This window comes from Phasianus colchicus, chromosome 1, assembly GCF_987193195.1.
Source record: "Phasianus colchicus chromosome 1, bPhaCol1.hap1.1, whole genome shotgun sequence".
NCBI lineage: Eukaryota > Metazoa > Chordata > Aves > Galliformes > Phasianidae > Phasianus > Phasianus colchicus.
In genome coordinates this window covers 70,249,710-70,265,680 of record NC_143436.1, presented here as the reverse complement: position 1 = coordinate 70,265,680, position 15,971 = coordinate 70,249,710, and the positions used below count along the sequence as shown (strand labels likewise).

Below are 15,971 nucleotides of genomic sequence, written 5' to 3'. Positions count from 1 at the left end.
GTTAAGAAAGGTACAGATAGGAGAGGTGCCTAATGTAGCTGAGGTCCCACATGCGGTCTGGAAATGTTTCCAGGGTCCTGAGACCAGTCAGCCATCACCCAGAAGGTGCTTCCCAAATTCTGTGTCGGGAGGAAAGGGAAGCCAAACACATCTGAAAAACTAGGATGCCCAACACAGGAGCCATTTCATCAAAACATCATTCCCTTCAGAAAAAAAAAAATCAGTAACATGTGATTCAAATTGTTTCTGGAACAATGTTTTTGCATTAGCATCATAAAAGAGTTATTGATATACTTCAGGATCAATAGACACCCTCAGAATTTTCTTTGTCCACAAGCTGTTATGAGCTCTGGGAAGCTGCACTGTAAAAATGTTCAGGTTAGATTCTGTGGGCATGATTACCAGCCCTGGCCTTAATTGACAGATCACTTCACTGGAAAAGATACTGCTACTCCACATCTTCAAGCATTTGTTCTCTAAATAGATAAATTCTGCAATTTTTTTTTTCTAAAGTTTTCCAACAGATTATATCAAGTTAGGACAAGGAGATTTTCAAGAAGCAAACACCTGCAGCTCGAAATAAGGGAGATATTCCTTGCAAGATTTTCCACTCTTCTATCTTTAAGTTTCTACATAAAAATCTAATCACACTGTGTAGTAATTGCAACATGCACATTTATCACTGAAGTTTTCATTAGTTAAAATTCATTCACATCAGTAAAAACACAGATGGCTCCTAAAAAGCTGCTTTTTCTATGCCAAATGTCCTTTCCATCTTCATCACACGCTTTGCAGGCACTTAACAAAAATCCTGCAAAATCCAGGTTCCTTTCTGGTGCTATGCTGAACCACATAATAATGTATATGCTACCATTAACTGTAGGACTACTGCAAGTGTAATTCAAAGAGTGCTGTCAATGGGGGTTTTGACATTAGAGGGGTAGCTCTAAAAGCTATTAGTCAGTTTCATAAATCATTCACCAACAACATTTACTGTATCTGTGAGGGTATAATGAAGAGTGCATAGCTCACAAGTTGCTTTCAAATTGGAAATACTATTAAATTTCATGAAGGGTCTTTTAAATTTATAGTTATGGTGCAGTGTATTTGTCAGCTTACACAGTTCTGCAGGCTGGTGTGTTTGACAGGATGTTGGTAGAAGATAGGGCTTTTCTCAGCTGCCTGGCTGGAAGGACTGCTCTCTGAGGCCAATGCAGAAGGCCCTGAGCATGACAGAAGAACATAAGCTCCTTCACCTCCCTATTGTTGGCCCCTGTGCACCTTTTGCTTTTCTGTAGAAGCCTGGCAATGAATTAAGCATTCAGAACACCAGCTGCTGGGTGAGTGGTTGCAGAGTGACACAGCTACTAATGAAACACTTAAAACACCCATTACTCTTACAGAACTAATGAGAATTAGAGTGGAAAACTGAGACCAAATCATTCACACATCATGTACCAGTATATTTATACAAATGAGCAGCACGGCTGCAGTTCCACCTATCTAGGCTGCTCCTAGCAGCTGCTTTTGTTAATGGGTGCTTGGGAACCAGGCTGAAGGACTATCTTAGAATGAGAAATGATGTACAGAATGATTAATCTTTATTTATTTACTTGCTTACAACACTTGTTCACGTAAACAAACATTTTTCTTACGCACACACGTACTCCCATTCTTCTTTCCATCTAAAATACCAATTTCCTCAAGAAGCTCTAGCCAGAAAACATTAGATACCATCCATCAAATTTCTCAAAGAGCTACTGACCAGCTAAAATTATTCCTGCTATTCTAAATTAGCAGCAGACTGATTAATACACGTCAGGCTGAAATACCTACAAAGACTCTACAAAGCATGAATGGCCAAAATTGACATTAAGTGGATTGTCACCATACCTTGTGGCACATCAGTGACAGTCAGGATGCCATCCACTCCCCAAGATTCAATATTTAATAGGATCAAAGGACCAGACCTGAGAAGTGAATTCCCTTTTCCATAAAGAAACTCTTCACCTTTGTGGCTTGTAAAAGAGGATTTTTTTATTTTTTATTTTTTTTTAAGACAAAAAACACTTTGCTTATCAATACTTAGTCTGACTCAGAAGAAGCTCAGTGAGATTTCACACTGTAAAGAAAGGGACAGGGTAGAATTTAGTTAATGAACTTGTTACTAAAAACATGATAGAAGTACTATTCCCCCTCCTCCTCTATTTATCTATTAAGCATAACAGAAAAGCTTGTGGAGTAGGTATTCTAATGCAAATGGCAGCTTATGAATATAATATAATCCACGGAACACCCTGCAAGCAGTAAATCTCTTTTAAAAAGTCTTCCTTTGTCTCCTTGACAAATCGTTTCTACCATTTGTACTAATGTGCTTTTCTACCATTTGTACTAATGTGCTAAATACGAGGCTGCTGAACACAGTATGTTGCACATTGAGCACTGAGATCTAATCTTTTGGTCTGCATTAAGAGGATGTAACTTCACAGATTTCAGAAGACAAGCTGGAAAAACTCCTTTGTCTTATATCTTCGCATCAAAATTAAATAGTAAATTGGTTCTAAAAAAAGAAACTAATTCAAGAGCAAACCTGTGTTAAGCAAGACAAGCACACAATTGTCAGCTTACGGAGATTATCATACAGACTAGGAAATCCCACTGCACCAAAACCTCTAAAAGTTAGACCAAAACTGCCCTGAATGGCACTGGCAGTTCCCAAATTCTCAGTCTAGTGAGGAAACCAAAGAGCGTGCCCCACTAACTTCTCTTCAACTACTGATTTACTGCAAGGTCAGCGTGTGCCAGGCCATAACAGCACGTTGTCCACGACCAAGATTAACCACTCACTTAAATAATTAGTGAAGAGATTTAGCCTTTCCTCCAGTTCATGTACTGTCCAAGAAACAACCATAAAACATTTAGAAATTTTTCAGGCCAAGAAACACAAGGTCATATGTTCCCACATACAGAGTGCATGGGAAGTATCATCACTGCTGTGAGATGGCATGCTCCCTGTTGGTGATTTGTAATTCATGCTGGATGCCTGATTATTCGAGTCACTGGGCAGTATTTCTCCCAAGAGGTTTCCAAATGGCCGATTAACACTTCTAGAGGAAATATTTGGAGAAAATATTCTGTTGCCTAGACATCTGTTTATAAGTCATTTTTTGTAGAAAAGTGAGTGCTTTCTACAAACAGTAGGCATTAAAGAAAATCAAAATATAAGAAAATAGTTTCAAATCTTGCAAGTCAGTATGTCATCATGCTTTAACTTCAAGTAATAATGATAATCTACTAATAACAGCTTGATTGGAAAATATAATAATCACAGAAATTGACATCATAGTTGTGAGACAACAGGAATTAAAAATTGAAACGATGCACTGCAAAAAAACTGTTCTATGGAAAAATTACTTAGTATGTTACTTTATGCCTATAATAATAGTAAAATCCTCTATATTTTTCCTTGCTTGCTTTTTGCCCTGTGAGTCTAAAAAATTAACTAGTTTGAACATTAATTTCATCCAAAGGGATGCTGTGTTTTAACCAAAAACGATAAAAAGGATTAAGGCGCGCCGGGCTTTATGAAGTCAGAGAAGAAACTCATTAAAGATTAAATTCTGCCAGCAACCCATCATGCTGCCTTCAAGGCAATTGGAATTAAGGTATTAGACTTTGGGACTACGTCTTTTTATCCAACTTACGCAGTATCATCTCCAGTTCCTGATTAGAAGCTATCCATGCTTCTTTACACCTCCAGTGGCAGGGAATCCACACTGTCACTGTCTCAGGTACCAGGGCACAACCTTGGAGAGCTACCTTCCCTGGTGAGGCATTGTAGCAATTGGACAGATCAGTACGATGGGAAAGGTATTACAGGAAAGGTGTGATGGCAGAAGGACCAGCATGATAGAAAGGTGCCATAAAGGAAGGGAAGAAGATTGCTCACCCGTATCAAAAGATTGCAGGTTCACCAGTGAGGGATCTCCAACAAGAAACCCTTCTACAGTGGCAGTCAGCCCTTAAATGAGGTCTAAGAGAGGTGCAGCCAGACTTGCCTTCACCTGTGCTCCCAGGGCTGACCCAGTCCTTTCCCCAGGTGCTCAGTCAGTGGTTCAGGCCGTGACTCAATAGTTCCCATACAGGTGTAAACCAGTGCATGACCTTCAACACAACCCCCTGACTGCAAAAGGAACCAAGTACCCTGACACTTTAGGAAACGCCTCCTAGTTGCATTGGGAGCGATACTGTGTAAAACACCACAACTTTGGGCATCTTAGTCTTCAGATGTCTCACTGCAAAGTGAGACTGACTACATGCTGTTCAAGACAGCATCTATATTAATTAAAAAAAAAAAGCAAGCTGAAGAGACATAATATCAGAAACCCAGCCAAAAATGACGCAAAAAAAAGCAGAATGTGTAATTTGCCTCAGTTCAGAAGGAATAAATAACAGAGCTGGGAATTAAAAGCAGAAAACAGATCTTCTGGCCTTAACTTTGAAAATATCTGTCTTCAGCACTACCTTTCCCAAGTGAGATTTGATAGAAAAGCAGCTGTTTGATTTGTTCTTCCTTTGAAAGAAAATCTCATTGTAAACAAGATGATAAAGTAAGGCAGGACCTAATCAGGAATGGGCAGCATCTGGGAAGGCCATCCGTCAGTCCTGCTGCTCTAGGAGCTCCCTAAGGACTCAAGGGAAGGTACTTGCTCCCCAGTCTGTGAATCTGTCTCAAAGGTTAGCTTATCCAATAGCTGTGGTAATTGGATGAAGTGAATTCCTAGGGGGGCTGGGAAGGGGTGTTGGAGTGTGGGTGGAAGGGTACAATTTAGCTTCAGTAATAACACGTGTAGCTGAGCTTCAAAAGCCATGCTAATCTTCACAGAAAAGATGAAAAAGCTTTGATAAAAAAACAACTTTAGGTTAAAAAAAAAAAAGGAGGATGTTCAAGACCAGCTTAAGACAACCTGATTTTTTATGGGACTAGCGCCATCCTGTTGTTTACAACATTAAAGAGGATAGCCTCATGACAACAAAGTCCTTAGCTCCTTTTATGTTTCAGCAGAATTGCAAATTGAGTAATGTTATGATCTTACTACAACAAAACTGCATCTGGAAGTTTTTTTTACACAACCAGTCAAGAGCCTGGAATAAATCAAGGCGTAGTCTGGCTCCATTTGCACTGAAAACACTGCATAACACATCCTCTTTCATATGCAACTACCTACTACAGCTCTGGGAAGCAGTCTGTATAGTCACAATGCATTTAAGAACGAATCCGGATCCTGAAGCTTCTGGTCCTTCCACAGGAGCCTTTTTTTTTTTTTTTTTTTTTTCCCAGCACCTCATAATCACAATCTATTTCCAAGACATTCTGTTCTTTTTCAATTACTCATTTATTTCCCTATATATTTAGGGAATATATATTTTGAAAATGTGACTATAGCAGTTTTTCTTTCTCCATTGCTATCTTTCATGATATTTGTTGGACTTAAGCACCTTCTTTTCAGAAATCAGATGAACTTTACAGGTTTTTATCCAAAAAATCTGAATTCTCTTACTATGCTTCATATTAACCACATCAGGACCAAAACACTGAAGAGACAGGAAACAAAGACAGCAAAGATTTCACTGGCAACAAAACATTACGATATAATACATAAATAGACTCAGAAATTTAGAGATATTAGAGTACCCAGCTTTCAAAAACAGACATTTTCTTCCTTTCTAAAAATTTCAGACCTAAGCAAAACAGACAATTAACTGACAATACACTGAATTCCCTGTGATACAGGTTTTATTACAAATAAGATGAAGAGGAAAAATATAATTAGTGATGAATATTCACAGAGATAACTTTTTCTAGATACTGCCTAAAGAGGAGGCAGTGCAAATCATTGTACAAGGGAAGCATGATGATGGTCCAAGAAGTAGCAGGCCCAGCCTGACTAGGTTTGCAAGGAGCAGCTCTTCAACACAGAGAGGTGTGTTTTTGGAAAGGATGTGGAAGCAAGGCACATTTTCAAGACTAAAGCAGATTCTGGAAAATATCAGTTAAAAGAAATAAAAAGAAATAAATCAAGAGCATTCAAAAAGATACAGCACAGTGCTGTGTCTGCCATTTGCATCTCCTCTGCTAATGGTGGTGAAAGTGGATGGAGGATCATGGCCAACTGAAGGAACAAAAAAATGCAAAGACTCATTTGCAAGAAGAGATTAAAAAAGAAAGAGCTCTCCTTAGAGCTGAATAACATGCCAGATTGCCCAGAGAAGGCGGGGGGGGGGAGCACTCTTAGAAAAGCAGAGACAAAAGTGTTACGCTTAAAAATGAAGCAAGGAGCAGAATGAAGATTACATTGCCCCCATAGAGAGATAATGAGATGTCACTTCCAGTACAGAAGTCAAAAGAGGTCAACTGAAAGAGTAAGTAGAAGCCCAGAGAAAATAGAGGCAAGTTGATGATAGCAGAGACAATGTGAACAGAGTATGTAAATTAATTTCTTACAATTCTAATCACATGGATCATAGGAAATAGTGTCAAGGAAACCAAATTTTATTTTTTAGTAGGAGATGGTAGGAATGAGGACAAAACAAGCTGGTAACAAAAAAGTAAAAAAAAGATTATGTCCCATCAAACTTCACCACAGATACTGTCAGAAGCCCAAGTGGAAATGCTTACAGACAGGGAATAATGTGAGAGTGTGAGGAAAATTCCTACTACATGATGTTGGAATAAAGGACCTAGAAGCACTTTAAAAGGTCAGATCTGATCTCTGACTGTGGAGAGAATATCAGTTAGAGCAGCAATATAGACCCAAATACCCAAATACTTGGTCTGAAAAAAAATAACAAGAAATCATAGAATCATTTATATTGGAAGGGACCTTAAAAAGTCATCTAGTCCAACTGCTCTGCAATGAACAGGGACATCCAAAGCTAGATCAAGTTGTCCAGAGCCTGGTCCAGCCTGACCTTGAATGTCTCCATGGATGGAGCATCCACCTCCTCTATGGGCAACCTGTGCCAGTGCTTCACCACCATTTCTGTCAAAAAAGTTTTTCATTCTATCCAATCTAAATTCTCCGATCTTTTAGTTTGAAACCATTTCTCTTTGTCCTGTCCCAATGGACCCTGATAAAGAGTCTGTCCCCTTCTTTCTTATAGACCCCCTCCTTTAGATACTGAAAGGCTACTTTCATGTCTTCCCAGAGCCTCCTCTTTCCAGGTTGAACAGCCCCAGCTTTCTTGGCCTGTTATTGCAGGGGAGGTGTTCTGTTCCTTGAATCGTTTTTATGGCCCTCCTCTGGACACACTCTAGCAGGTCTACATCTCTTCTGCACTGAGGACTCCACATCTGGATGCAGTACTTCGGGAGAGGTCTCACCAGCACAGTGTAGAGGGTCAGGATCAGCTCCCTTGACCTGCTAGCCACACTTCTATTGATGCAACCAAGGATACAGTTGGCTCTCTGGGCTGTGAGGGCACACTGCTGGCTCATGCCTAGCTTGCCATCCACCAGTAGCCCCATGGTCTTTTGGGCAGAGCTGTGATCTATTCTTTCACCACTCAGTTTGTATTGGTAGACTGCACCCAGGTGCAAAGCCTTGCACTTGGCCTTGTTGAACCTCAGGAGGTTCTCCCGTACCAACTGTTCAGCCTGTCTAGGTCTCTCTGAATGGCATCCCATCCCTCGGACATGTTGATTGCACCACACAGTTTGGTGCCATCTGCAAACTTGGTTAGGGTGCACTTAAACCCACTGTCGATGTAATTGATGAAGATATTAACTCCGGTCCCAGTATCCCTGATGGATACCACTCATCACTGACCTCCATCCAGACACTGAGCCACTGGCCACTACTCTTAAAATTTCATGTGACATTGCCTTTTTCACCTGACCATCATTACTCTTTAAATATTATTGAGAGTGGCTTGCCAACTACATCAGCCAACTCCCTCAGAACTCTGGGATGCATCTCATTGGGACCCATAGATTTATGGATGTCCAGGTTCCTCAAGTGGCCACAAACCTTATCTTAAGTTTACAATGTGAGGAACATTGCTCCTCTCATCCTCACCTTGCAAAATATTCACTTGAAGGATTTATGAAGAGCAGTTGTTAGTAAAGACTGAGGCAAAAAGTTGTTGAGTACCTCAGTCTTCTCTTTGTCTATTCTTACCAGCCTGCCTGTATGCTCACTCGATGTGGGGCCATACACTTTCTCGGACTTTCCTTTTCTGGACCTGAAGAAGACTTTCTTGGTTTTTTTTACATCCCTTGCCAAGTCCAGTTTCAGTTGGGCCTTGGCCTTCCTGACCCCATCCCTACACATCCCTATACTCCTCCCAGTGTACCTGTGCCTCCTTCCACTGCTCCTGCATTTTCTTCCTGCTCTTCAGTTTGATCAGCAGGTCCAGGTTCAGCCATGCCAGTCTCTTGCCTTTCTTTCCTGACTTCTGACACCTGGAGATGGAGAACTTCTGTGAACTAAGGAAAGCTTCCTTAAAGATCTGCCAGCTCTACTCTCTCCCTTGTCTCTGAGGGCAGTTTCCCAGAGGATTTTATTGTCTAACTCCCTGAAGAGCTGGAAGTAAATACACATATTCTAAACAGACTTAAGAAAGAATATCAAAATTAAATCTGGCAAGGCTCAAGAGGAAAAGAAACACGGTATTAATTAAGGATACTAGAACACTTGACTTGGTGCCCTGAGCTAGAGGTCAGAAAACAGGTTCTGATCCCAGGTTGGTCTCAGACTTGTCAGAGATTAACCTCTGCCCTTGGTTTGGTTTTACTTCTTACACAGTAAACTCTCTGGAGCTAGTACTACTCCTCACACTTCAGACACAATTGTGTCACATTAAAGCAATAAAGTAGGGCTAGAGGAATGAAATAAAGAAGCATATGGCTTACTGATTAGAGAAAAATCTAGAAATAAGAGGGTTTTTTTCTTTTTTTTCTCTTTTATTCTTTTTTTTTTAAATCAAGAAACAGGATAAGCAGCCCAGAAGGAGAAACACTGGAGAAAGCAACAAAGGCTGTGGATGTTATCACAGCACATACTGTCTTGACAGTGAGTAAGTGACTGCAACAATGCAGAAGATGGAAGAGAGAAATTCATAAGAGTGTGGGAAGATGAAGAACACTGGCAGATACAGGCTGTGTAATGCACAGCCTGATGCACATGAATATTCACAGGTCCCTGTTGGGGACAATGCCAGGCATGTGTCAGGCTATGTATTTGCTTTAATTTACTTTCAGTAGAAAGTCTCCGAATATTTCTTCTCCTGGATAAGCATTTCATGCACACATCCCACATGGTTGTAGTGGAGGATACAAAGCCCTCACACTGTGTTTCTCTTTTCCAGCCAGATAAGCATAGCTCTTAACCAGGTTTCCTCTGTCAACAGGTATTTCACAATTTTTTGTATATTGTATATGTACTCATTCAATCATTATTTTTTACTTGTGGTAATCTTTTTGAAAGAGGAAATGAAAATGACATGAGAAAACAAAGCAGAAGAAATACACTTTAAAACATGCAAATATTACTGAACCAATTTTCGAATAACTAGGGGAAAAGGCAGATAGATGACAAATGTTCTGTATATTTATGCTTTAAGCTGCAGCACCATATGGAGAGATCCAGGCTTACTTTAAAGGAGTTCTCTGGCTGCGCAAGCTGCCTACCAGCCTGGTGCACAGTGTGGCTCATCACCCTGCTGTTAGCAGCAGTGGTACTGGACTGCCCAGAGCCTGCTCATCTCATTCAGGCTGCAAGCAAACTGAACTGAGCTGACACCAGGTTTAAAACTGCGTTCGCAATATTTATTTTCTTTTAGAATGAGTGGTTACAGGCAAGCAGTTGAGTGAGTGATGAGAAGGTCCACTTAGCAGATAGAGGCAAGAGCCTGGTAATTTCCACCCATGTTTATGAGCAATGGGAAAGGTTTTCTCCTGTCTCAGCATCAGCCAGAATAGGTCCTTTGAGAATGCCTAACGGAAATCTTTCTGTCTCTGGGCTATATAGCATAGGACACAAGAGACGTGCCTCGAGCTTCCACTGTGCAAAATCCTATGTACTTTCACAGGCAGGAAGGGTATCATGCAATATTCCTTAAGAATCACAATTAATTACAATAGTGCCTTTAATTTAAACCTGTGCTTTTCTTTTGAGGTCTGTGACATGACCTTGTGCTCCCTCCCTTCTCCAGGAGGCTGAGTGCTCATATTGTCATGGCCCAGGTGACACGGACTGAAAAGTGCTCAGCCCATAAGAGAGCACACATAGATCAGACATTCTGCATGACCCCTTCACAAACTTGACATTTCTGACTGAACTAATGAAGTTTTCTTTTTCTCACAGAAAATTCATGAAAGTATTTCTTTACATAGCTTTAAAAGTTCGGGATACCTCAGTAGGGCTAGATACCTCAGTAGGGTATCCAGGAATATATAGGATATTCAGATATCTCTGGCATACTTCAACTAGTATATCCACATCAGAATAATGTCGGGAAGGGAAGGGAAGGGAAGGGAAGGGAAGGGAAGGGAAGGGAAGGGAAGGGAAGGGAAGGGAAGGGAAGGGAAGGGAAGGGAAGGGAAGGGAAGGGAAGGGAAGGGAAGGGAAGGGAAGGGAAGGGAAGGGAAGGGAAGGGAAGGGAAGGGAAGGGAAGGGAAGGGAAGGGTTAAACAGCTCCAGGGACAGTGATTCCACCACTTCCCCAGACAGCACATTCCAATGTTCACCACTCTTATGGAGAATAAATTCATCCTAATATCCAAGAAGAACCTACTATTCCACCTAGACTGTCACAAGTCCACGGGATGAAATGGGATCCACCCAATTGTGCCAAGCCACCATCTATCAGTGTTCCTGGTCAAGCAGAGAGTCCCACCTGAACTGTAGGAGGTTTACTCTGTTCCTCGTCCCAGATTTACAGGTCAGATCAATGAGGATAATTGATCTGACTTTTGCAGACAGATGTAAGGGAGGCGCTGAGAACTTCAGCTTTATCCTCAGTAGTCACATTCCCTGCCACATCCAGTAAAGGACAGAGGGTCTCCATAGCCCTGCTTTTACTGTCATTATATTTCACAAAATTGCACAGAAATTGAAGGTTTTGGAAGGACCTCAAGAGATCATCGAGTCCAATCCCCCTGCTAAAGCAGGTACCCTAAAATAAGTTGCACAGGTAGGCATCCAGCCAGGTCTTTAATATCTCCAGAGAAGTAGACTCCACAAACTCTCTGGGCAGCCTGTTCCAGTGCTCTGTCACCGTTAATATAAAGATGTTCTTCTGCATGTCAATACGGAACTTCCTATGTTCAAGTTTTAGGCCTTTCTCTTATCCCTACCCACCACCAAGAAGAACCTGGCCTCATCCATTTGCCTCCCACCTCCTTTTAGATATTTGTAAGCATTTATCAGATCTTCCTTCAACAGATAAAAGATAGACCTCATGTTCTTCTAATAATAAGTCAATCATCCTGTCAATCATCCTGTCATACTGTCAGAATCAGGTCACAGATAAGTAACTTTTCTGCAGAAAAGGTTCAATCTTCGTTGTTGTTTTCGTGCTGTTTTAAGAAAATATTGCATTCACATCCACAGAGAACATAAAGATGGTCTGACTTGTTTCTTTCTAAAGATTAAGCTCTTCATATTTGTGGGCTAAGATGACCAGCAAGATGATGGCAGGCAAGGAATGCTATGAGCTATGCTGTGGAAAGCTAGAAGAAAGGATCAGGGAAATAGGAAGTAGAGCAGCTGTCTGAGCCACAGCTACTAATATTTTGATGATGTAACTAGTTTTGAATTCTGTTTAATCCTCATAGTGATGCCATGCTGCTTCAGAAGGGTACCAGTGCCTGCTCACTAACATTTTTACATTTCAACCCATCACTTGGGATTGGCAGTATAGATCTGCACAGTGATAGATCCTCTAGGAAGGACTTTGCAATGGTATCTAAGCCTCCACACTCTAAGGCCTCTAAGAGATCCTTGCGAGGGTAACTGAGTTCATACACATCCATTGGTCAGAGATTTATTCATTGTATCATGCTGCATTTTCAGGAATGTTGGCAACTAGCTACCTAGAAACCATGAAAATTACAGGGTCAGATAAGTTGTGCTGATCAGACATCCAATCAGTTGATTAGCTCAAATTAATGTGGAGTTTGATATCTTAATTTTCAGCCACCTGCTCCCAGGAAGATTTCAGCCCTTCTCAGTGTTCCATCACAGCTAGTATCCTTGAATTCTGCATAAACATCCTCCTCTCAAGAATTAAGTTTCGTGCTACTTGTTATATGTACAGAGGAACAGAAACTGGGTGAACACTGCAGTAGCACTAAACGCTCCTGTGCACATTGAATAGAAAGTGTTCACCCAAGTTTTCATTCCCTGCATGTGACCAATTAGAAGAAACATAGCACTGTATTTACAGTTTGCCTCAATGCCGTTTTGCCAAATGTTTGCATTCAGAAACAAACTCCATTTTAGATATATTTGAACTCTCCCTGTCCTGACCTGTCTTCCCAGCAGAGGCCACACACGATTTCTGCAGATAAATTTTCCAAGTTACAGCAGAGAAGTAAAATCACGTGAAGACGCTTGAGAAAGTGACAGAAGGTTGAGTCTTTGCCCCCTACTTAAACCACTTGAAATTAAGCGTAATCAACCCAAACTCTGTGTGTTCCAATAAATTGCCAACAATAGAATGGTCACAAACTCCCACAGATACAATTTGGAATGCTATTCCGTCTCTAATGCTATGGTCCTATACCAAAAAGAGATCATATATGAGATTCACGTTCAGTTCTTATGTATACAGATTTATAAAATGATTACACTGAAAGAAATGAAGATGTTGCAGGTGTGTATACAGATGCCATATACCAACTCTAGGTAGCATTGCTCATTATGGTAGAGGGGAAAAAACAACCACCACCATGTATATTAAACATCTGCCAAGTATTTAACCTATTTCATAGAGGAAGCAAAAACAATTCACGAGTCATTAGAGATAAATGCTCTCAAGTGCAAGCTGCTAGGAGAAATATAAGGTAGAGATACTCTTGGAAGTGCATAGTTAGCTGGTACCTACATGGTCTGGGCTGTTTCATTAGATCAGTTGTGAAGACACCATGGCACAGACTCCTGCCAAGTTTGGTATTGCCCTTCTGCAGCAAGTCACGAGTGAGAAAGGAGGGAAGTTCTGTTGCACTGAATTCACTCAAGGTCAGAGAACTCAACTGCCAAACCCTGATGAGCCTCTGCTGATAACGTGTGAACTGCAGAGGAGCTCTGCAAGATTAGAGCACATCTCTTGTATGGCACTTGTCTCAGCATTCAGTGCTGTGTTGATGCTGTCAGGAGGGAGAGGCTGAATGTCTTCAGAGTCTTACCAGGGGCAAAAGCAAACATTTCCCTCTTACTTCACTCTTCAAAAATGGCAAAACCCTTCACACTGAAACTTCCCAACAGGATAGAAAGAGGGGCTGAGACTGAGCTTGGCAACACCAGCCATAGTAGCTGAAGGCTGCAATTTCCCTAAAGCAGAGTCCACGTGCAGGCATGATGACTTCAATATTCTGCTTGCCCTGCCTGGTGCAGAGACCTAACAGATAATTAAAACATCTCACAAGAAAGTAAATATACTGCAAAAGATGTTTTGCATACATACAGATGCAAGTAAAAATAATTCAGGAGGTAATGCTTCTTTGAACAGATTCCACTAATAACATTCTTTATTTTTAATGACTCAACACACAAGTTCAAGGCACAACGTAGATGCCCGAGTTACAAACACATATGTACTCAAAACACAGAAAGACCATGGTTGTATGCCCTCAGCAGACCCTTGGGAATATACGCACACTTCTGAAAACAGAGGATTCATTCCTGTTTGATCAGGGCAAAAACCCTTCTGTCAGCGGCGAGATCTCTGCTTGCACTGACTGCTCAGACAAGCACGTGTCAATATAATGTAAACAACACATGGTCAGCTCCACAGGGGCATTCTGACTCTCTCCTGCTTGCTCTTGATCAGAAACATGATAGCGCTCCTACAACACACTGTGTTCAGCTGTGCCACGTGCAGTAAGGTTTATGCAGTCTCCGCAACAAATATTCCCTAATTGACATGTAACCCTATAATCACTTTGAATGACATTCTAATGCGGTATTCTTGATTTTTTAAATGTCAATGTTGCTTGGCTCCAAGTACTGGCTTCTCCAATAAATAATGAACACATACAAAGAAGCCCACATTTATGACCGGTGAGTTTTTTGGCCGGTGAGTCTCACCTCTGTGCCTGGGAAGATCATGGAACAGATCATCCTGGATGACATGCTTATCACATGAGGAAAGGGTGTGTGATCCATGACAGCCAGCACGGCTTCACCAGAGGAAGGTCATGCTTGACCAATCTGGTGGCCTTTTAGGATGGAGTGACGGCATCGGTAGACAAGGGAAAGGCGACGGATGTCATTTACCTGGACTTGAGCAAGGCCTTTGACATGGTTCCCCACCACATCCTTATCTCCAAACTGGAGGGATGTGGATTTGATGGGTGGACCGCTCGATGGATAAGAAACTGGTTGAAAGGCCGCAGACAGAGAGTGGTCATCAATGGCTCTATGACCAGGTGGAGGCCGGTAACGAGCAGCATCCCCCAGGGGTCTGTCTTGGGACCGGTGCTCTTTAACATCTTTATCAATGACATCGATGACGGAATCGAGTGCACCCTCAGCAAGTTTGCTGATGACACCAAGCTGAGTGGTGTGGTCGACACGGTTGAAGGACGGGATGCCATTCAGAGGGACCTCGAGAGGCTAGAAAGGTGGGCCTGGGTGAACCTGATGAGGTTCAACACGGCAAAGTGCAGAGTTTTGCACTTGGGCCGGAGGAATCCCAGGCATCCCTACAGACTGAAAGGAGTGGTCCTTGAGAGCAGCCCTGTGGAGAAGGACCTGGGGTCTTGATAGATGAAAAACTTAACATGAGCCAGCAGAGTGCCCTTGCGGCTCGGAAGGCAAATGGGATCCTGGGCTCCATCAGAAGAGGGGTGGCCAGCAGGGACAGGGAGGTGATTGTTCCCCTCTACTCTGCTCTTGTGAGGCCCCATCTGGAATACTGCGTCCAGGTCTGGAGCCCCCAGTACAAGAAAGACAGGGAGCTGTTGGAGAGGGTCCAGAGGAGGGCCACAAAGATGATCAGGGGACTGGAGCACCTCCCCTTTGAAGACAGGCTGAGGGAGCTGGGCTTGTTCAGCCTGGAGAAAAGAAGGCTGTGGGGTGACCTCATTGCAGCCTTTCAGTACCTAAAGGGAGCCTACAAACAGGAGGGGAGTCAACTCTTTGAAAGGGTGAGTGACAGCAGGACAAGGGGAAATGGTTTTAAGCTGAGGGAAGGGAGATTTAGGTTGGATGTCAGGGGGAAATTCTTTACAGAGAGAGTGGTAAGGTGCTGGAACAGCTGCCCAGAGAGGTTGTGGATGCCCCGTCCCTGGAGGTGTTCAAAGCCAGATTGGATGGGGCCCTGGGCAGTTTGGTCTAGCATTAGGTGGGATGGTTGGTGGCCCTGCGTGTGGCAGGGGGGTTGGAGATTCATGATCCTTGAGGTCCCTTCCAACCCTGGCAATTCTGTGATTCTGTGATGACACCTCTAGGAGCAAAGTACACTGGACTCTGAAGCAGCTGTAATATCTGTGGAGGAATGAGCAAGGGTTTATATGGTCTTAAGAGAGTCTGTCACTTGACTCAGAAAGAAATTATGCACTCTGAGAAAAACACATGCTAAAAGCTCCCACTTGTAAAGGCTTCTGTGTGGAAAAATAATGAGGCACAGAATCTTTCTTTAGACACGTAGACAAGCAAAGCAGCTGCTCAGTGGCATGGGCTGCTCTCGTGCCACAGGCAGAGGCAGCATGCACTGCTGTGTGCAGACAGGAGGTTAAGGCACAT

At 42.3% G+C, this 15,971-nt stretch overlaps 1 long non-coding RNA gene across 2 annotated transcripts; it reads right to left on the bottom strand.

The window, feature by feature from the left end:
• Window positions 1-2,077: 2,077 nt before the first annotated feature.
• LOC149919707 (uncharacterized) lies at window positions 2,078-3,990 on the bottom strand. Of its 2 annotated transcripts, none has more exons than XR_016463680.1 (3): window positions 3,950-3,990; window positions 3,705-3,824; window positions 2,078-2,122 (listed from the first exon to the last, which is right to left on the bottom strand). It is a non-coding gene; the product is annotated as an uncharacterized LOC149919707 (long non-coding RNA). The 2 variants fall into 2 exon arrangements; XR_016463681.1 differs by lacking the exon at window positions 2,078-2,122 and adding an exon at window positions 3,017-3,107.
• Between the last annotated feature and the right edge of the window lie 11,981 nt (window positions 3,991-15,971).